Source organism: Sciurus carolinensis (genome assembly GCF_902686445.1).
Source record: "Sciurus carolinensis chromosome 14 unlocalized genomic scaffold, mSciCar1.2 scaffold_125_arrow_ctg1, whole genome shotgun sequence".
NCBI lineage: Eukaryota > Metazoa > Chordata > Mammalia > Rodentia > Sciuridae > Sciurus > Sciurus carolinensis.
The window spans coordinates 2,441,408-2,462,560 of NW_025920110.1; the positions used below are offsets into that span (position 1 = coordinate 2,441,408).

General features: G+C 36.5%; 1 pseudogene; it reads left to right on the forward strand.

Moving 5' to 3' along the window:
- The first annotated feature begins 8,482 nt into the window (after window positions 1–8,482).
- The window catches only part of LOC124973339 (cyclin-dependent kinase 17-like), an 86,308-nt pseudogene continuing 73,637 nt past the window's right edge, over window positions 8,483–21,153 (forward strand).

The window sequence follows — 21,153 nt, forward strand, 5'->3', positions numbered from 1 at the left end:
TTGTCTGGTTTTGGTATCAGGGTGAAACTAGGATCATAGAATGTGTTTTGAAGTGTTTCCCCTTATCTGTTTCATGGAATAATTTGAGAAATATTGGGGTAAAATCTTCTTTGAAGGGCTGGAAGGACTTGGTTGAGAATCTATTTGGTCCTGGGGTTTTTTGCTTGTTTGTTTGTTTGTGTGGTAGTCTTTTGATGGCATCTTCTATTCCATTGCTTGAAATTGGTGTGTCCTAATTTTTTGTGTCCTCCTACATTAATTTGTGTAGGTAATATTTCTCTAGAAATTTGTTGATCTCTGTGATTTTCTGTATTATTAAATTATAGATTTTCACAATAGTTTCTATCATCTGCATTTCAGGAGTGTCTTTGGTGATAATTCATTTTCATCATAAATTTTATTAGTTTGATTTTTCTCTCTACTTCATTAGCTTGGCTAAGTGCTTATTAATTTTATTAATTTTTCAAAGGAACAACATTTTGTTTCATTGACTTTTTGAATTTTCTATTTCAACTTCATTGATTTTGGTACTGTTTTTAATTATTTTCTGTCTTCTACTATTTTGGTATAGATTTGTTCTTTTCTTTGGCTTTGAGAAGTGATTTTAGGTTATTTAGTTGGAATTTATTATTCTTTAATCAAATGAATTCAATGCAGTAAGCCTTCCTCTTAGAAGTTCCTTCATAGTGTCCCAGTAATTATGATATGCTGTGTCACTATTCTCACTTACCTCTATGTACTTTTTTAATTTCATCCCTGATTTCTTCAGCTACACATTAGCTATTCAAGGTAATATTTATTGTCCAATTGTCAGAGTAGTCACTCTTTTTTATTTTATCATTGATTTCTCATTTACTTCTTTTATAATCTGATATACTCCAAGGTATTAGAGCTATAATTTTCAATTTTAGTGAAGGATTCATGTACTATTGAGAAACAAGTGTATTCAGTCATTAATGGATGAAATATTCTATTTGTCTGTTTTGTCTGAATTATTAATTTTATTGTTTAATTCTAAACCTTCTTAATTTAGTTTTTGGTTGGAGTATCTATCAGTTGTTGATAGGAATATACTAAAATCACCCAGTGTTATTGTGTTTTGGTTTATTGATTCTTGAAATTGAGAAAGGTTTGATATATGTAGATGCTCCATTTTGAGCAATATGGGTATTTATAATTGGTATTGTGATGGGCTGACAGATCTGGCTCCATGAGAATGTTATAGGCCAGACTCTAAGGGAAATGACTAAACAGACTCCATTTTGCTCTGAGACTCCATGTTATGTAGGAAATAAGTTTCTCCCATGGGAACACCCCACCTCTGTGCCCATCATAAGTTACTTGGTGTGACATGTTTAATAATATACAATGGCAACTCCTATGTAGTAAAGAATTGCTCTCTTTTGATCCCTATTGCTCCTAAACAATGTGCCATGTAAACAGTAATTGTGTGGATGTTAGCAATCATTCTTTAGTTTGTACCTAGGTAAGGGTCAGTTTGACCCACTTCCCCCCCTGTTGAGGATCTCATGATGTCAGTTTGTAATTTTGAATCATAGCAACAAACACTTATTATTGATGTGATTTTTGGTATAAGAACCCCTACAACCCTGTGGTTGGGGCTGTTCTACCAATAGCCATTTTTGGGGGCATTGTGTGAGACAGTCAGTTGGCCAGCTTAATAAAGACTCTCAAATTTGGACTTCTCAGTGGTGATCGGTCTGTTCTTAAGTTGCACCCCATAGCAGTATATCTTATTGATGTATATTTCCCTTAAGCAGTATGATATGACCTTCTTTGTTCCATTTGATTAACTTTGACTTCAAGTCCACTCTATCCAATATAAGGATATTAAAGCTTCCTTGTACATAAACTCCAAATGAATGATATTTATTTTCAATCCTTATACCTTAACTTGTGAATGTCTTTGCCTATGAGGAGAGTCTTTTGGAGATAGCATATTGTTGGGTCTTCCTTTTTAATCCAATCTTACAAACTATGTCTTTTGATTGATGAGTTATAACATTAACATCAATGTTATTATTGAGATATTATTTTTATTTAATATCATTTTGAGCTATTTCTCACTTTTAATTTGTTTTTATAAGGCAATTTCCAGTTCCCTGTATCACCTGTTTTATACACATTGCCAAAACATGCACAGACACATTTTCCATGTTTTGTTCATGACTTAGCCTCATCAGTTTAGATTCCTAAAGTTGTCATTAGGTCAATCATCAGAAACTTCCTCCCCATGGATCTTCAGATCTCAGTTCTGTTAGCTTTAATTTGTTCCCAATCTTCCCACAAATGTCCCCTTTAGTCTTTAGACTGAGATGTGGGCAGACGGTATCCATAAAATTGGGGTCCCCACTAACAACTTTTCTTCTTTCTGGCATTACCTCTCACTTTCCATGACCTGGGGATTAACTCTCTGTTTTCTGGGTCTTCATGAACCGAGGTTACAGATTTCTTTAAAGGTGTTTTTACCCACCTCCACCCTGTGGTCCCTTCTAAAGTAAAAAGAGGAAGAAAAACCTGTTCCCATCTCAATGCCATGACATTGCCTTTTTCAAAGTGTTAAATGGAACTCTATTGTCTGTCCTGACTTAGTCCTTCTTTAATGTTTTCAGGTAGGATTCCTTTTGTTCCTTTGTCTAGAGTTTAAAATTGTTTGTGTGTATGTGCTGGAGATAGGGATGAAGAGACTCAGCCACACTAAGAAATACATTTATAGAGCTCCATTTTTATATTAAAATGGTATAAAAATCCATGAAACTTCTTGTGAAAATTAAACAAATATGACACCCCAAAATTCTTGGCACTGTGTTCTAAAGTCCTAATGTTCTGTCTCTCTTTCTAACTTCTTCCTATTTTTTCTAATTTATATATTTTTCCATATCAACTCATCTTCATTTTTGTTCAATGCACTGTGCCAGATGTTCCATCTCTTGAAATCTGCCTCACCACATCAGAATGGCTTCTTTTTTTTAGCACATTTCCAGGGACTTCCCCTCAGTCACCCTTGCTAAGCTCCACCATGTCCATGGCCAGCAGCTGCATTGCAATGTATGCTGTTTTTTCAGTTGTCAGGTCAAGTGTAGACTACTGAAATGTTATGCTCCAATGTCATACAAAGAGAAGAAAAAGATCACATGAGAACTTTTTCAGACAGTTTATCAAGGAAATGCAAATGTACTTCTTTGAGTGGTGAGATCTGAAGATCATTTTCAAAAGCTATTCTTGTCTGTCTTTTGCTGAATTATTGAGGATCAGGGAAATGAGTTAGGTAGCCTGGAAATAATTAACAGTTATGTGTAAATTACCTGACAGTGTTGTGAACTTGATTATCATCTTTTATATTTAGAAAGCTTATTTTATTTTGAATGAATTTTTTCTGGGATGGAAACTTTTAAGAAAATATCCAAGAAAAATGTTTTTAAAGCAATTGAGGAAGCTTATCTACTATAGAAGTCACAAATAAATATTCTAATGTCAATGTGACTAAATGAATACTCCAGTATGTGAAATTTTGCCAAGGAAATAGGGAGTTGAAATATTTATGACAGAAAATATCCTCACCTTGGTAACTATCTTGTAAAATAGCAATAGAAAGTTTCAGAACCAGTACCATTACAATTATATGTTTTCTTGTTTGCTTTTATCTTTCCTGTATTTTTTCATTCTGTATATTATCTTGATTTTTTTTTTCTTCTGACAAGGTATGATATGTGAATGTTTTGAGTAATAGTTCATCTTTAGCACATGCATGGTACAAGTAATGAAGCATCTGTGATTATTTTATAAGAGAAAACATAGCATTCATTATTGTTTATCCAAGAGAATTTGGATTACATACTCTGTCCAAGTAAGCAGTTCCATAATATTTAGTGTTTTTCAGTCTTCAATTGTTGAAGGGAAATAAAAAATAAGCAAAATTATAGGATCAGGGAAATGATTTTTTTTTGCAAACTAAGTTAGAATGTTCTAATGTACAACATAAAAGAGTATGTTTAAATAACACAAGAAACTAAAATTAATTTGTACTCATGTAATATAGTTAAAACTTTCAGTTAAGAAATTTTGAAGTGCCATATTTATTGAATCACATTTGTGCTATATTATGATATTGATCAATCTAAGAACTGTCAGAAAGCTGTTAGAAAGGTCTTCTGCACTATATATTGCTCGGTGATACCCCTTTCCATGTATCAATATTAAACTTATTTATGTAGTTCAAAAATTCTCATGCTGTCTGAATACCTAAATGTTTATATGTTGTATACAAAATATATTTATTATTTTTTTATTTTGCAGTCACTATGGCATAAAAATCAGTATATGTCATAAGTAAAAGCTGCAGTGCAGTTCACTCAGTCATTATTTTGAACCACTACACTCCCTCCATTATTCATTTTTTCTTCCAAATTATTCCCACATCCCTACAGTGGAACCTTATAATTAAAAACATTAAGTCCCTGGGATATATGGTTCATATCAAGACATAATTTGTGTACTTTCAAATAATGTACAGATCTTCATATTTTGTGGTCACAGTTACCTTAAATATTAATTATATTCAAGGACTAACCTGTTTGCTTTGGATGAGTGTGGTGGGCTGTATCAAGTTGTTGCTTTTGATATCTGTATACAACTGCTTGTTTTAAATTAGTAGATCCTGAAATAGATTTCTTGCATGTCTAAAATAATTTTTTTTAATCTTAGAAAAATAATAGCAACTATCAAAGTTATTTCCATGGGACTAGTGTAAATGAAGGTTTTCCTGTTTCTGTCATTATTATTTTTCTTCCTTCTACTTTTCACATGGAGTACTCAAATATTTTACACTTTTGCTACATTTGAATCTTATAATATCTGAAACTCATTATTCCACTACCCATCTCTGTAGCCCATTTTTTATCTGATTCTTGAAGAATATTTAACTAAACAGCCAGTCTTTATATTTTTCACTCAGCAATGAACTCATTCATGGGAAGAACTTTTTCTGTCCTCACTAGTAATCTTTTGGACATATATTTTAAAAAGTTTTTTTAAAGATGGATTTAATTTAGTAATATAATTCACTTAAATATATCCATAGTATCTTTTCTGTATTAGCAGTAGAACAAATAAAATTTAATTAAAGCTAAAATTTTGTGAGATAATAAATGCTTATTTCTGTCTAAGGCAATTAAGGGTTTTTAGTTTTTAAAAATACATTTAATATGTACTGACTTAACCATTATTGTGTTTGTTATTAAGAAAATACTTCATGTTGTCTTGCAATCATCACCATTATCTGTCTATGTGAATCCTTATTATCTTGTAAAACTGAAGATCTGTACCAGGTAACCAGTAATTCTCATTTCCCTTCTTCACCCAGCAGCTACAATTTCTTTTTTATTTTTCTTTAATATTAAATACAATTACTGAATTATTTTATATTCTTTTTTCCTACTAAGTCTTTGAAATTTATATGAATATTTCACATTTATGGCACAACCCAGTTTGTAGTAACTTCTTTCAGGTACTCATTAGCCACATTTAGCTCTTGACTGCTATTTCAAATAGCCAGACCATATGTGGTAAGGTATACTGAATCCACATATAATTGATTTGTTAGTATGTGATATAAATCATTTCTTTTTTACTTTCTTAATTTTATTCTTATTTGTTATGAGCAATAGGCAGAATCCAGTTTTCAAAAATTTTGAAATAGTTCCCGATTAAAAAAAAATATATGCCTAGATTCTGAAATGATGTCTATGTAGTTGGTCAGAAATCAGTAAACATATGACTGTGTTTAAAAAGTTTGCTGTCTAAGAAGTTGGTGATTATGAGCTACCAGCTCTTAGGACTTTTGTAGAATATATATTTCTTGATGACTCTGTAGGGGGTGATACAATTACCATGCTTGATAAATTGCTAAAGGGATTCTCTCCTTTCTCTAGGGTAAAGTCTTATTTCAGACCCATTTAGAGAGATGAGAGTGACATGCTCAGTTCATCTTAAATATCTAGTATGTTTAAATGAATGGCATTGATGACTGACCATGAAGGTAGCTCGGTAAGTTTGACAGTCAGATACAAGATACCATTTAGGACAGCCCTACACTATACAGGTTTCTTTTTGGATTCAACTTTTGATTTTATTGACTACCTTGCTTGGTAAAATACCTGTGATATGTTATCTTTAAATCCACATAAAAGCCTCCATTTTTGCCTATGATGGAGTACTTATAGAAGACTAAAGCTTCTGCTGAAACTACTAAAAGTGCTAGAAAACTAAAATCCTTTGGAAGACATTGTAGAGCTGCTGAGTCAGTTAAGATTCAGGAGAGAAGGGTACAGACACAGTCTGCAATGGTTTTCTCCTGTGTTTTCTAACTCTTCAACTGTGTAGAGAAAAAGGATAAAAGCTGAATAGGTTATAAAATATAAGCAAAAGGCAACTGGAAAAGTTGCATGGAGTTTTTGATAATTTGTTTTTCTGGCTCAGGTTACAGTGTAATCTGTGAAAGGGCTGTGACAAAAAAGAGTGAGGACAAACCACAGGCAGGTCAATCTTTATAGTAGTGTTCAAGCAATCTCTATTCCTGATTGGATTGAGTTGACCTATTCATCTACTTTGACTTCCTCCTAGAGGTGAATAAAATTTTGTTTGGTGGAAGGTAACAGCATCTAGAATCTGTATATTTTTCCTATAGGCATTTCATAAAATCATTCACATAGAGTACTGGCAGTCAATAAAAAATTGCTAAGTGTACAGTAAACCCAAGAGAAAAAAATCAAGAACAGGAACAGTTCAAAACATAAAAATAGTCTTGATAAAGATTACACAGACTTTGGAGTTACAAAGGAATTAACACATGATAACTAATCTAGTTATAAAAATGCATGGTGAGATTGAAAATTTTATTAGAGAAGTGGGATCTATAGAAAAGAAAAGGAAATTTTGAAATAGATAAAATTTAGTAACTAAAATAAAGAACCAAATAGGTTTAATTGCATGTTAGATACAGTTGAAAAGAGGAATAGTAATCTAAAAGATACATTAACAGAAAATACTCACCAGAATATACTTGTCAGTTTGGTATTATAATGAAACCAAGCTAAGGCATAAAGTCTTTTCAATAATTCACCAGTCTGTCTCCTATTTTAGAGGTTAGGTGTGAAAAAAGTCTTTATTATAGTGTAATTGTAATTCTTGCTATTTCAATAAGTGTGGTTTTATATTTTTCCCGTAGTGTTTATTTTGAAATATATAGTAAATATAACATGGAGATGGTAAGGAACAAAATCATTGCTATTTGTGAATTTATGCATGATACCCTCCATTCAACCTCTGAGCAAACAAAAATTATTATTTAACTAGTATATTATGCAGAGGTCACCTGTTCAGCAAACTCAACTACTTAGAATACAGTCAGAATAAGACAAAAAGAAAAACACAATAAGAAATAGGTAAACAGAAGTGTTTGGTAAAACATGTATTTTAGCATAAAGGAGTTTTCAAAAACATTAGTTGTAAATAGATAAAATTTGTTGATTTTGTTTATTTATTTTTATGTGTTACTGAGGATTGAACCCAGTACCTCACATATGCCAGGCAAGAATTCCACCACTGATCCACAACCCCAGTCCAAGCATAAAGGAGTTTATGAGGACCTTACTCTAATGTAGGATAATATTTATAGTTAATGGTGATCTGGTATACCAGCTCACTGCAAGTCAGAAAGTAAATCAGAAAGAAATGATGGGTAAATTGTTGAAGAAATGGGTTTGGTAGCAAGTACATTGTTTCATCATTTGTAAGACTACACCATGAATTGTATCATTCAATTAAGTATGTATAAAAAAGAAAAAAAATTCTCTCAATTACATTTGAAATCCTATTAATTGTGAAATACAACCTGATTTCAGAGATGCTATAATGTGGAGGATAAAGTCAATGGCAATCCTACTTTTAAGTCTAATTATTTGTTATTTGTCTGATGTGGCCAGGAAACTTCTTTGAGAAAATTTCCTAATACATAAAAATGGATAGTAAAAGGTCAAAGATTATTCTTTATCCTTTCCTCTTTACCTCTCCTAACCCATGGTTGTATCTGAAAATATCTACTGACTGGTTCCTATGGGATTGTGATTTGTAGGGATAGAGTCTTTTAGAAAGTACAATTTAAGAAAATTTGCAAACTTTCTAAATTTCATTATTATGATTGAATTCTAAATATGCAAAATTTCTATTATAATAATAATGCACAATAAATATAGCATTAATTAGCAAATGTATCTTTTTAAACAGGAGTTTGAATTTTGTGTTGTTTGGCAAAGTAAAAATTTCCTGATTATATTCATCATATTCCTATTTTGAAGATTCCCAGGAAAGGCAGAATGACATTGCTTTCTTGAGCAGTAAAATGTTGATAACTTCACTTTTGTGTTCATTCTTTCAGAATATTTTCAAGTCACATTCAATTGATTGTATGAAAAAGTTTAAGAGAATGCTATCCGTCACTCTTTGAGAATGCCAGAATACTGGTGAATCATTATCTGAAATAGCTGAACAAATGACTATTGAAGAAAACAGCAGCAAGGCTAATAGTACATATTTGGGATGGAGGAGATGTTTCCCCCATTTAATTAGTTTATAAACAATGTGAATTCACTGTCCAGATAAAGTCATAATAATGTCCTCTTAGTTCTCTCTCTCATAACCTAGTGTTTTAGGAAACAACATTGATAGCTTTCTTGTACTTATTTGAATATTCTACATTCACTCCAACATTTTTACTATGCCTGTCTCAAGTCATAATGAATTATTCCATCCCACATATTTTTACTAGTTCCTAAATAATGATACATTGCATAATATTATCCAATTGTTAAATAACTATTTTTAAATTGACACTTAAATATTTGTGCTAGTCTTATAACCTGAATTAATGCAGCTGAAAAATGAATAGAACATTTGTGAAATTTGTGGTCTCAGCATAGTTTTTCAACATGCTATATGCATATTGACTACAAATTCTAAGATTCATCATGAGTAAATTTTATTGATTTTCAATTTTATGTTTGTCATGGACTCTCTCTGTAGTATTGAGAGCACATAGAGCAGGTAGGCATATAATATTTTATGCATGTGACAGTCTATTTTACAACTCAAATTAGTAATACACAGATAATGATATAAAATTAAGAGTTTGTTAAAGTGAATGAATTAAAATGTAAACTCAGTTACATTTTTAGAACAAGGTTACATATTCAAAATGAAAATAACCCTAGGAATGTTATAATTACCAGAAAGGAGCTTACATGACTGACTGCTAGTGTTTCATGACACCCAGATTACCTGGCAAGCCTTCCCTCACTGTGCCAGAGATTCTGATGTAGAGATTTGTGGCAGTAGGTAAAATATGGTTACCCTCACACTTTGCATTGCATGTGGATGCTTGTGCTCTGAGAGAGGGAAAGGCGTAGTGGAAAGGGATCTGCATTACATGTCAGAAGTCATGCCTTAGGTTTTGATATGCTGAAACACTTGGTTAGATAACTCCAGGGAAGTCATTTATTCTACCAAGGCTTCAGAAATCATATTTCCTTTTCTCCAAAGGGTCATTATTTACTCAAGAATACCCATCGTGTTGGCAGAATAAATACTTTACAGTCTAATTTTCTTTGCTTCAATGTCTACAGCATTGTATCTATTGTCCCAGATCTCCTAGCTTTTGCTGAGACTTCACTGAGAGGTGCTGTTTTGTGTTTAATGTGGGGCAAGAGAGATGGGCTAGTAGGAAATTTAAAACAATAATTTGGACATTGTTACATGGAGGAGAGGAAATATTTCTGTTGAATCAAATCCCAAAATTTATCTTATAATCTTCTATTTTTCTTACAACATGATATCTGCTAGATACCTGAAACAAGATTCTAATTTTCTTTCAGAAATTCATTGAATTCTTGATATTACTTAAATACAGTGTATTCAAGGGCATTCTTTGTTTGTTTTTTGATACCAGGGATTGATCCCAGTGGTGCTTCACCAGTGAGTCACATCTCTAGTCCTTTTTTTTTTCTTTTTGTGGTGCTGGGGATCGAACTCAGGGACTTGTGCTTGCACAGCAAGCACTCTACCAACTGATTTATCTCCCCATCCGTCTCTAGCCCTTTTTAACACTTTGAGATGGGGTCTTGGTAATTTGTTAAGGGTCTTCCTAAATTGCTTAAGACCATGCTACATAGCTAATGCTACCTTTGAACTTGGTGATCCTTGTTAGCATGCCCAGCTCAGTGTGTTCATTTTTAAGACAGAAGAGTGACAGGGTGATCCAAGATGGCAGCCTAGAGGGAGACTGCACCACCAGTCGCTCCAGAACCCAGGAGTTAAGAAGGGGAGGCATTGAGAGACTCGGACTGAAATAGAGCCACAGGTGAGTCTGCCCACTGGGTAAAGCTCCGCCCGGGTGGCAGGCCCAAATAGAGGTGGCTTATTGGAGCCGGGCAGGGCAGCTAGAGTCATCCACAGGCAGCCCTGCGCACTCCGGCGGTGGGCCCCGCCCACACAGCCAGCTTCTCCAGGTTCTCGGAATGGAACTGGCCCGCTACCAGAACAAGCTCCAAGTCCTGGAGCCACTGCAGCGCAGCGTACTCCGGCAACAAACCAGTGGAGAGCCTCGATCCATAAGCAGCCTCTGGGATTAGGGCAGGGCAGCCAGAGACCTCTTCAGGCGGCTCTGCCCACTCTGGCTGCAGGCTCTCTTCATGGGGTGATACAAGATGGCGGCCTAGAGGGAGACTGCACCCCCAGTCACTCCAGAACCCAGGAGTTAAGAAGGGGAGGCATTGAGAGACTCGGACTGAAATAGAGCCACGGGTGAGTCTGCCCACTGGGTAAAGCTCGACCCGGGTGGCAGGCCCAGATAGAGGTGGCTTATCAGAGCCAGGCAGGGCAGCTAGAGTCTTCCCAAGGTAGCCTTCCACACTCCGGCAGTGGGCTCCTCCCACACGGCCAGCTGCACGGTGCAAGCCCACAGTGAGAGCATTTCCGCACAGAGCCAGTTCCAAACCGGGAACCAGTAGGGGGCTAGGGGCAGTTTTCTTCTGATGAGCTGCTTTATCAGATTCCTCCAAGACATCAGGCTACTGAAGGCTGGGAGGTGATACACTGGAAATCTACCGGGACACTATAAGCCAATAGCGGAAAACTGCAATATCTCAGGGTCACACTGACAACTGACCAATATGAGAAAACAAGGGAAGAAAATGTCCCAAACAAACCTAGGTACTACATCAATAAAACCCAATGACAGCACAGCAGAAGAAATGTCAGAAAGGGAGTTCAGGATGTACGTAATTAAAACGATCAGGGAAGCTAATGAGGAGATGAAAGAGCAAATGCAGGCATTGAAGGAGGAGATGAAAGAGCAAATGCAGGCATTAAATGATCGCACCAATCAACAGTTAAAAGACCAAATACAGGAAGCAAGAGATCATTTCAATAAAGAGTTAGAGATACTGAAAAAAAAACCAAACTGAAATCCTTGAAATGAAGGAAACAATAAACCAAGTTAAAAACTCCATAGGAAGCATAACCAATAGGAGAGAACACCTGGAAGACAGAACCTCAGACATTGAAGACAAATTATTTAATTTTGAAAGCAAAGTTGGCCAAACAGAAAAGATGGTAAGAAATCATGAACAGAATCTACAAGAATTATGGGATATCATGAAAAGGTCAAATTTAAGAATTATTGGGATTGAGGAAGGCTTAGAGAAACAAACCAAAGGAATGAACAATCTATTCAATGAAATAATAACAGAAAATTTCCCAAATCTGAAGAATGAAATGGAAAACCAAGTACAAGAGGCTTATAGAACTCCAAACATACAAAATTACAACAGACCCACACCAAGGCACATTATTATGAAAATACCTAACATACAAAATAAAGACAGAATTTTAAAGGCCGCGAGAGAAAAGAATCAAATTACATTCAGAGGGAAACCAATAAGAATATCAGCAGATTTTTCAATCTAGACCCTAAAAGCTAGAAGGGCCTGGAACAACATATACCAAGCCCTGAAAGAAAACAGATGCCAACCAAGAATCTTATACCCAGCAAAACTTACCTTCAAATTTGACGATGAAATAAGATCCTTCCATGATAATAAAAGCTAAAGGAATTTACAAAAAGAAAGCCAACATTACAGAACATTCTCAGCAAAATATTCCATGAGGAAGAGATGAAAAACAATGATGCAAATCAGCAACAGGAGGTGCTAGCCTAAAGGAATAGCCAAATAAAGGAGAAACCAAATCATGTCAAAAACAAATATGAGTCCATTGACTGGGAATACAAATCATATCACAATAATAACCCTGAATGTTAATGGCCTGAATTCATCAATCAAAAGACACAGACCGGTAGATTGGATTAAAGAAAAAAGAAAAATCCAACAATATGCTGCCTGTAAGAGACTCATCTCATAGAAAGAGACACCCATAGACTAAAGGTGAAAGGATGGGGAAAAACATACCATGCACACGGACACAGCAAAAAAGCTGGAGTATCCATCCTCATTTCAGATAATGTGGACTTCAAGCCAAAACTAGTCAGAAGGGATAAAGAAGGACATTACCTGCTGCTTAAGGGAAGCATAAATCAGCAAGACATAACAATCATAAATATCTATGCCCCGAACATTGGCTCATCCACGTATGTCAAACAAATCCTTCTCAATTACAGAAATCAAATAGACCACAACACAATAATACTAGGCGATTTTAACACACCTCTCTCACCACTGGATAGATCATCCAAACAAAAATTGAATAAAGAAACTATAGATCTCAACAACACAATCAGCAATTTAGACTTAACGGACATATATAGAATATACCATCCAACAAAGAACGAATACACTTTCTTCTCAGCAGCACATGGATCCTTCTCTAAAATAGACCATATTTTATGCCACAAAGCTACTGTTAGCAAATACAAGAAGATAGAGATACTACCTTGTACTCTATCAGATCATAATGGATTGAAATTAGAAATAAAATGATCTCGCTGATAAGCGGACGAGGACATATAATGGGGGGTGGGAGGGGCTAGCATTAGGTTTAGGGTTAGGTTTAGAGTTAGGCTAAGGAGAGCAGTAAGAATGAAGGAAAGAAGGACTGTGTAGAGGGAAAAGAGGGGTGGGAGGGGTGGGGGGAGGGGAAAAATAAAATAAACATCATTACCCTATGTAAACGTAAAAAAAAAATAAAAAAAATATTCTATCATAAAAAAAAAAAACCCAAAGACTCATCCAATGGAACATTTCTGTTCAGCAAACCACCTTCAGGTTGGTCTTGATGCACCACAATAGGTAATCCTTAGAAGAGGAATACTCCTAAGTGTGAGAGAGGAGGAATAAAGGTAATAAGTCTATGTTAAATATACATGATCCTTATTGTTTCCTTCTGTGATTTAAGTTTGCTTCGCTCCATAAAATATAGTTACTAGGATTATCTTAATTCATTCTTTATAAAAAGTAAAAATTCTGAAGAGTTTGCTCATCAAAAAAAAAAAAAAAAAAAAACGACAGAATAGCCTTGCCATTATGTTTGGTAGTGATATTCAGAAATAAAATAAGCACAGTATGCATCTTCATGGGTGGTTTATTGGACATGTTTGTGTGTGGGGGTAGAGGTGGTACTGGGAATTGAACCCAGGGCTACTTTACTATTGGACTGTATACCTCATTGTTTTTAATTTTCATTTTGAAACAGTCTTGGTAAATTGCTGGCTTTTGGTTTGGTGATCCTCCTCCTTCAATTACCCAGATAGTATGAGACACTGTACCTGACTAGGACACTTTTTCTTTTTGGTGGGGTATCAGTGATTGAATCCAAGGGTGGTACACCACTTAGAAACATCCCCATCACTTTTTATTTTTTATTTTGAGAAAGGCTCTTGCTGAGTTGCGCAGGGCCTCACTAAGTACCTGAGATAGGCTTTGAATTTACAATCCTTCTGCCATAGCCTCCAAAGCCTCTGGAATTGCAAGCATGTACCATAACATTTGGCTAATGAAGTCAGAATTAAGGGCAGGTAGTTAGTGTAGAAATAGGGAATTGGGTCAAATCGAGGAAATGAAGCCATGAAGCCATCTGCCTCTGGAAGTTGGAGACTGCCACTGGAAGAATGGAATGTCAAGGATCTCCAGAGCCCATTGATTACCAAATTTACCTGCCTTTATCAAGGACTGCTAGCATGGAGCTGCTAAGTAATGCCCCCTGGGTTCTTACCTACCTGAATCACCTTGGCCCTCCCCCTGCCCATGGCTTCTCACTTAATGCAAAACCAGGCCTAGTCACATAGGCAGGAAGGAGAGATAAGGGGGGAGAGAACTGGAGAACAAAAGAGACTTTAACCTATAAAAGATATAGGGTGCACTCACTTCTTGAGACTTTAGAACATCAGCCACGGCCCCCTTCTTCCTGCCAGGAGAAGTCTGTATTATTAATTTAAATAAAATCTGTTTAATATGCCTGCCATGGTGTGCTTCTCTAGTGTTCGATCTTCAACATTAGAAGGAGCAGAACTCATCACTAGTAAACGGTGGTAGCACTAGTGAAGCCAGAATTAAGGACAGGTAGTTAGTGTAGAAATAGGAAATCGGGTCAATTCGAGGAAATGAAGCCATGAAGTCATCTGCCTCTGGAAGTTGGAGACTGCCCCTGGAAGAATGGAATGTCAAGGATCTCCGGAGCCCATTGATTACCAAATTTGCCTGCCTTTATCAAGGACTGCAAGCAAGGAGCTGCTAATTAATGCCCCCTGGGCCCTTGCCTGCCTGAATCACCCTGGCCCGCCCCCTGCCCATGGTTTCTCACTTAATGCAAAACCAGGCCTAGTTTGTAGGCAGGAAGGAGAGATAAGGGAGGAGAGAACTGGAGAACAAAAGAGACTTTAACCTATAAAAGATGCAGGATGCGCTCACTTCTTGGGACTTTAGAACATCAGCCATGGTCCCCTTCTTCCTGCCAGGAGAAGTCTGTATTATTACCTTTAAATAAAACCTGCTTAATATGCTTGCCTTGGCGTGCTTCTCTAGTGTTCAATCTTCAACATTAGAAGGAGCAGAACTCGTCACCATTAAATGGTGGTATCAGATTTGGAGGTCCCACCGAGATTTATGCCTAGGTAAGTAAGCTTCTCTCTCCACGCACCCCACATCTGTTTGAGGGGCATCTTTCTGTATCTTTATTTTTGGAGGGCAAAATGGGCACCCGTCGGCTACTTAAATGCAGTTAGTGCAGCCGCCATTCTTAAGACTTGGGTGAGAGGTTTCCTGACCCAGGCAAGTTTCCAATCATCTGCTCTGTAGGCATGTTGGACTGTGCTGAAGCTGTTTCCTATTTTTCTGTCCAGGCCCAAAGCGCAATTGCCGCGAGTACACAGTGTCCCTAGTCCTGATCTGCCCAGGATGCGAGGAGGTGGAGGAAGGGTTGGAGCAACTGCGGGGTTCTCAGCCTGGGCTACTCTCGAGTGGACCCCAAAGTTTCCTTCTCCAGACTCCCCCTCCTGACAGCCCTGAGGAGTATCCAGGGTGATCGGTAGACAATGCACTGAGGGAAAGGGCCAATTTCCTTTGCCTCCATATGGGCCATACAGTGCACAACAGTCCCGCACATCCACTCCCTCCAGGATGCTCCCCTTCCCTTGCCGGTCAGACATTAGGAGTTCAGACTGTAGGATTAAGGCCTGGGATGATTAGTATGAAAATGCCCAGGTTCCCTTTGTTCGCATGGTTAGCCTTCACTAGTCTAGACACTAGAGTCTCCCCGTTACTGTTCCTGTGCTCAAATGTGCTCATGGTGTTCTCTTTAAGCTGCAAGAGGGAGGCATTTAAGAACCCCTCCCGTGAGACCCTCCAAGCAAAGGGCGTTATATGCCTAACAACCAACAGATGTCCCCTCACCCTCAGGAGATTCCTTTAGTTTACAGGACAAAAAGGCAAAAGGCACACTTTTTACTTTTGTCATCATTTTTCATAATTAGGAGTTTATAGTGGCAGGAGGAAAGCAGTAATGCCCTTAAGTCTGAATCCTCTCAGGGTCTCTAGCACAGGGCAAACTAGTACCCTAGCACTTTGCCAAAGAAGGCCAGAAATAACTTTGGCAAAGCCAGGTAGTGAGAGACGGGTTTTTCTGGACCAAAAGGCAGCTCAGTTAGGGAGACGTCCCTAATACTTCTAACTCAGAAGGGAGCTTCTCTCTCAACAGTATTGCCAGGTTCACCACTAGCCTGCATACTACTAAATTGCAAGTGATCGAGAAAAATGCCTTTCATATGTTACCATGCTTGACAGCAATAATCTCTACCATGAGAGGAGAAAGTCTTGAGGAATCACCCACTAAGGGAGGAAAATTGAGGGAACCCTCCCAACTTAAGATAGACAAAAATAAATTTAAGGAGGCTTTTGGAGGATCCTAATAAATATTGAGATGTTTCAAAACTTATGCCAGGTATTTGACCTCACCTGGAAAATTATGCTATTAACCATCTAGAGCACAGGCAGTTCCCAGAAACCATCCTAACTGGGATTCAAATAATGAGTAGGATGCCTAAAAAACTGTTATGCAGCCTTCAGGAAAGTCCTGCTATTTTCATGGAGAGAATTAGGAAAGCAATAAGAAAACACACCACCCTGAATCCTGAATCCATAAAGGGCCACCTACTTTTAAGGTACCAATTTATCATTTAGTCAGCCCCAAATATTTAGAGAAAATTACAAAATTGGCACGTGGCCCTGATCAATCCTCAGATGATCTTCTCCAGCTTGCATCTTCCATTCTTTAATAGACATCAAAAAGAAAGAAAAGGGAACATATAGGCAAGAAAAAGGACTTATTAAAGATTATTCAAACTGATAGAAACTTTTAATGCCTTGTAATAGTCCATGCAATTTGCCCATTTTAGGAGTTAAAAAGCAAACTGCCTAGTCCAAGACCTTAGAATAATGAAGCAGTAATTTCCCCCACCTTGTAGTTCTTAATCCATACACTTTTATCTTGGATTCCAACTGCTGCTTGGTTTACTAAGTTAGATTTAAAAGATGACTTTTCCTGTCTATGCTAGACTCTGAATGGCAATTTCTGTTTGCCTTTGAGGAACAAGATACTCTGTCTCAACTAACCTAGACAGTGTTGCCTCAGGATTTAGATGGCCCTCACCTGTTCCGGACAAACCTTAGCTAAGGACTTAACAAAATTCAGGGATAAAACATCTGTGATTGTTCAGTAAGTAAATGACATCCTTTATGTGCTCCCACCCAGGAGGAATATCAAAAGGCCATTGCAGAACTCCTAAAATTCTTAGCTAATAGGAATTAAACGATCTCAAAAAATAAAGCATAATTATGTCATCAACAGGTTCAATACTACAGAAAATAGCCACTATAGGACAATATTCTGCCCCAGGAATATCAAGAAGGGGGCTTACTTCAAGCTCCCGTCCTCAGCTTACCTATGAAGCAAGATTTAACCTGTTTGTCACAAAGGGGAAAATAAATCCTGGATAGGCAGCCATAAGCAACTCAATAACCAATGGCATATCTCAATGAGGAACTTAGCAAAGTAGCTTCATTCTCAAAAGTAATGGAAAATAAGGTCTCATAATTTTCTTTGACATCCAACCTGTCCTGATGAGATGGCTAAAGTGCCTTAGGCACAAGGTTTCTATTAAAACCTGTTAGATCCTTCCAGATATCAGTCAAGGCTTACATTGAAATGTAAATAAAGGAAGCCTAAAGGCTCAGTAGGAGACCAGTCTCAAACCCAAGGAAAAAAGGTAAAAAAAAGCCTTACATGAACTCCAGCAAAAGTAAATTTTATGGTGCCTTACTAAAGTAATTAACGGCCATATCATTTTTCCAAGACTCTTGTTTTTTTTTTTTTTAATTCTATATTCTTTTTGAGCTCATGATTTTTTTTTTTTGGATCGATTCTATTTTTTATTCAACTAGAGTTTTTGAACATCTGTTACATTGCAATGGAGATTCACCTATAAAGTTACAAGGCCTTTGATTTTGTGTTATTTGTATGTCGTGCTGTCTGATGTCATGTTTTGTCTGTATCAAAACTGAGCGCTCCTAAAATTAAAATTTAAAAATGGATCCAGATACTTTTAATTCACGTGATTTAAAGGTTCAATTCAAATTGGGTAAACTAATGAAAGTAAAATGTCTTTGAAAATAACTCACAAGTCTGTAGGTGGTCAATCTAATAAAATATTGATGTTAATGAAATGTCTAATGTCAATTGTTTATAGGATTTTTCTTCAACAGGAAAGAGACAACAAATACTGTTCAGGACACTTGTCTGATTTCTTGGTTTTTACAGAATAAGTGAATTAGAGTTAACATGTATGGGATTACTCAAATGTGTTTGTGGAGACATCTGATTAATTTACAAAGTTAAAATGCTAATTGTTAAATAATATCAAGTACTCTTAACTCCTTAAATTACATGGGGTAACATACTTAAACATTATTGGTGTTTTCATAGGTTGGTAAATAAAAAGGGTTTACAATTACTTTGTGTCCTCACTAAACTAAAAACAAGGTTACTAAGAGTTATTTCCTAACAAGTGGAATTCCATATACAAAGGGTCCCAAAAGTTTCAACTGTGTTTCAATTAGAGTACTAAGAGTTGTTTCAGAATGTGAACAAAAAGTGGTCAACAAATAGGAAAGAGAAAATAAAAGGTTCTGGGTATGAAAATATATTTAGTAAAAAGGAAAAGGAAATGTTTCTGGGAAAGAAAGTGCTTGTGTGATGAAATACATGAGGGTCTAAGTAAGTGCTAAGAAACTCTGTGTGTAAGTAAAGGGCAAGATTCAACAAGTTTGTGTGTAACTAAGTTGATTGTATGTATATGAGACAAAGCTATATAAGGTTTTTCCTAAGGTGAAATACTAATGTTCTGATATAAACCAAAGTTTAATCTATATGGTAAAATGACATGGTAAAATGGCAAGGATTTCTTAGAAACACTAATTTACTCTTAACTTTGTGTCTATTAAGTTTTATTCTTTAGAACAATTAGTCTTAAAAATTGGGGTGTATGCAATTATGGTTAAACAATTGTTAGAGTATTGTACTGTGTTACAGAGTCTACATTTTTCTTTAAAAACTAAATTTGGTAAGAAAAAAATGTCAAGGTAATTGTGAAGTGGTCACTAGTTGTATATTAAATGTGTTCATATTTTTCAGGTATACAAGTTTTAAAGCAGGGAATTTATCATGCTGCTATTCTCCAGATTAAACTTGTCTGTAATGGTAATTTTAAACTTATAAAGAGTAAATTTTATTGGTGATTTATTTCTATCATTTAATGTTCTATTATAGGACCTGCTATCAATAGGGTATATGTAAAATTTGTTACTTTATACACTGAGATAAAGAATTTCAAATATAAATGTATTTATAAAAGTTAGAGCCTGACTTGTTTAAAGGTTAATATTGTGAAACATGAAAACATTTTGCCACTTTGACATACAAAAGAAAAGTTAAAAGCTCTTTCAGCCTTTCTTTGATTCATGTTTTAGATGCAATGTTAAATTGTGTTAATTATAAAGTTTATATAGACTCAGGAAACAGTATACATAAAGTACTTAATGATATTTAAGGAAGAAGCAAAGATCAACATCAGAATTAGAACACTTAAGATCTGTAAAGAGCCACACCTTACCTGAGATAAGGCTCTGCCTCCCACCTTACTGCCTGTTAGAGTGACTCCAAAATAAGTCAGACTTCAGCTTTAAAGTTATAATCAAAAGATTGTTTTTTTGTTGTAAAATTACTATGATCTCAAATAGGGAATATAATGTGGTTCTCAGTCAAAATTCAAGATAGCTATTATACAAGCAGAATATATTTTTACTCTTGCTAATTTCATTTTGTAAAACTGTTACCTGTTAATGTTTTGCAGAAGTAGCTGCTTCAAGAACATGCAACCTAGGTAACTTGTGATAATAAGCCATCACCTAACAGATAGTGGTAACAGATACCACAACAGATAGTGGTAACTTCCAGTACTAATGCAGACTCCAGTTAGATAAAAGGGTAAATAACTGTAAAGTTATGGACATTGAAGTTAAAGCTCAATACTCTTACTTTATGACTAGTAAGACTGGCTTGCTGGATGATTAAGATCAAACTTAGAAATTGGAATTAAATACAGAAGGCAAGATAGACCAGTATTTGGATCTTTTGCCCTCACTCAGCCTGAACCCATGAACATGAGAACTTCTCTAAGGAGCGTTGCAGCTCTGGGTCAAACAACCTCCTGATCAAGGAGATTGTTGAGACTAGAGGATGAAAAATCACTCAGTGCATCTGCTACAGAGGAGGGTTGTCCCGACCCGCGGGACATCAACGCGGAATGGCAAACCTAAGAGAGAAGGAATGAAGGGACAAGAGACGCAGGGAGAGGCAGCAAGACAGGAATTCTGATCAAGCTGCAAATTTTTATTGTTCACACAGGGGTATTTATATGCTCAGGGAATGAGGGGTATGACGAGGTGCAGCCTGGTTGGCTGTGTTCTTCTATTGGGCTCCTGATAGGCTGCAAGTTCGCACCGGCGGGAAGGTGAGGTTCGCAGCGGCGGGAAGGTGAAGTCCCGGAAGAGAAGCAGGGACGGCACCATAGGCGCCATACTGTCAGAATTATCAGCCAGGAGGGGGGAGGGGCGCTGCTGCTTATTGTAAAGGTCAGAATGTTCTCAGAATGAGAACTTCTTGGTCCCTGACATTTCCCCCTTTCTTATATAAAATTATTGACCATTTTTCGATAGCCATATTTTAAGGGGGTGATAGAGGTTATGTGGCGAGACGGGGGCACAGCTTGCCTGAACAGGTATAGGGCTGGAGTGACAATCCCTCGGGAACTGCGCCTGTCTTAGGTTGTCCGTGATAGAGCAACATCCTTACCCGTCATTGGATAATGAGGCTCTGGCCCTCATTTCCTGTCTTAGGTTGGTATGAGCTCTCACGAATCTTACCCGTCATTGGCTGTCCAGTTCAGCTCACAGGAGTGATGGTCTTTTAAGATCACCATCACGATCCATCATCTCCAGTCGATGGTAATGAACCTGA